The sequence below is a fragment of the Diaphorina citri genome, unplaced genomic scaffold (assembly GCF_000475195.1).
Source record: "Diaphorina citri unplaced genomic scaffold, Diaci psyllid genome assembly version 1.1 scaffold23714, whole genome shotgun sequence".
Lineage (NCBI taxonomy): Eukaryota > Metazoa > Arthropoda > Insecta > Hemiptera > Psyllidae > Diaphorina > Diaphorina citri.
The window spans coordinates 18198-20561 of record NW_007401057.1 but is presented as its reverse complement, the minus strand read 5'-3'; the positions used below and the strand labels follow the sequence as shown (position 1 = coordinate 20561).

General features: G+C 41.7%; 1 protein-coding gene across 1 annotated transcript in view; it reads left to right on the top strand.

Moving 5' to 3' along the window:
* Window positions 1–323: 323 nt before the first annotated feature.
* Window positions 324–2364, top strand: part of LOC103523459 (copper transporter 1-like) — a 19549-nt gene continuing 17508 nt past the window's right edge. The window contains exon 1 of the mRNA XM_026832984.1: window positions 324–378. The gene's annotated coding sequence lies outside the window, so the exon portion shown is untranslated. The remainder of the gene's footprint in view (window positions 379–2364) is intronic.

Below are 2364 nucleotides of genomic sequence, written 5' to 3'. Positions count from 1 at the left end.
ACTGCCTTCTAGCCTCCTTGAAGATCATCGTGTGAACGGATCTTTCCAAAGAGATTTCGTTTCAAGCTCCAACCCGAAAAGAGATTTCGTTTCAAGCTCCAACCCGAAGGCGCGCGCAAATTTGAATTTTTTTAAAAAAATTGAAATTTTCCAATAAGTTGCGAAATTTTTGATCGAAATTCGAATTTTCCAGTCTAAAAGTGGAGTTTTCCATTGATGATAGTGATTAGATAACCGACAACCTGTGTAGCAAGATAAAGGTAAGACTTGTTCTCAATTTCTCATTATTCCTTTCTACTTAAACAAATAGTTAGATCAAAATATGTTTCCCATTGATTCAAGGACTTCCCCCTTCACTCGAAGTTGTCTATGGCACTGGTACTTAGTGGTTTATCCACCGCAATACGAGCTCTGGCCGGTATGTGAACTACAAGGTCGTAGAGGTAGTGTTTTAATAGAATCGAAACCTCTTGGTGGAAATAAACCTTTCGTTTCCATCTTCATCAGTTCACAACTTCACAAACATGCCAGACTTATAGGTACGTACCAAGTCTCCTCCCGATACGCAATGGTTGAGTCTAATGAAATTTACATCCCAGGAAAACTTGGACCACCAAACCACTTTAATCAGAAACCCACCAAGTACCTATGAATGGTGCTGATCTCCGGTTACATTAAATTTTGAAAAGAACTTAAACTTATCCATCCATAGTTGAATTGCCAGTGCCGTAGATAACATCGATATTATGCAGTAAAATTCCTTTATCCTGTCATACAAAAAGTGAACTAACCTGCCCTGACTCCTAGATTTTACCCAGTGGGACAGCTACCCATTTAACAGTATAAAACAATCATGTTGTGTTTTGTTTGCTTTCATTTTAGTCTGGCATGGCCTGAGGTTGTGGAACTTGAAGAGTTATCTCGAAGACAATCAGTTATGAGTAAATTATCAGCTTCTGAGTTGAAGAGTGCCTACAGTGACTCTCACCAGGCTTCAGTTCTTACATTGATTGCATTGACTAGAACTTTTCTCACTGGTTTCGCCTCATTTGCCCTCGCTGGTTCCGCCTGCTTCATTGGACAATCACTGCTGCGGAAATATATCCCTATCAATAAGAACAACCAGATTCTAACATCCGCCGTCGTCGCTTTACTTGTCTCTTATCAAGTAAGCAAAAGCCAAAGCGTAAAGTGTGTCAGGAAAATAGCGTACGAATTAGAGAAGAATAAACCTAAACCGGATCAATAAACACCATGAATCCGAATACTTCGCCATGCTTGTTAGAACTGTGTGCAGTGCACATTTTGTGAAGCATCACAGTCCCAGTTTTGCTTCGTGGAAACTAGTCTCAAGATGGATATCAAACATCCCCAGGTAAAGTTCAGTGATAACTCACAGGATGATCCTCGAAGAAAGTGACGAATTCAAAACTATCCGGCGACGAAGCACAGACTGGAGCTTTGGGCACAGATTCATCAGGTATTTGTTGTTCACCATTCATCAAATGGGAAAAAAAGATGACAGCGCGCAACACAACACGAGACTTCATGTTGCAGAGATCCAAAGCCTCGTGGAGTTCTATACAAGCGCCTGGCGTGTTGTAGATTCAACCATTATTTCCCTGTTGTCTTTTCGACAAGAAATCTTTCTTTGGTAACACGGCAATCTTAGAACTTTTGAAGAGGCAAGCAGTCCGCGGGGATGCTCGGCGTCACTGCTGTGGTTGTCAGTGGTAGATGTACTTAAACTGTCATCACAAGAAAAGCTGCTGCAAGATTCTACGTTCCAGAGTCTCCCGTCGTTTGACCGCTATAGGATTGGTTATGACAGAATATTCCAATTCAAAGCTCACGCCAAAACCCGTGAAGCTCGACTGCAAATAGCAAATCGCGGAACTCCCTTATTTGTGGACAAGATATCGAACGATAGATGATGCCACGAATATGAATACTCACTTAAAGTTTCTAGGATTCTAAACGCATGGTTCTTATGAGAGAGAGCAGAAGTTTGAAAAAAGGCTTGAATATAACTCAAAGGTCAACGGAGATGATGAGAGAACAAAGAGAGCAGAGAACAAGAGTTTCCTACAGTTGCTGTGGGTGGATATACAAACTGGTTGACAACACATCTCACGCTCACTTTTAAACGCTCAAGAAGGTTACAGGTGAAACTTGCCAAGATCCGTTCCCAAACACCCATACCAACCTATATTTGGGCTACGCATGGTGTATGGTCATAGGAGTCAGACAAGCCATCGTAAGGAAGCACGCACAACTGTAAGTTCCCACCGTTTGTTAACCTTAAGGCTTCCATGATCTGAGAGTAAGTAGACAGTCTCGCAAATTTTACTCGCACCAAAACGG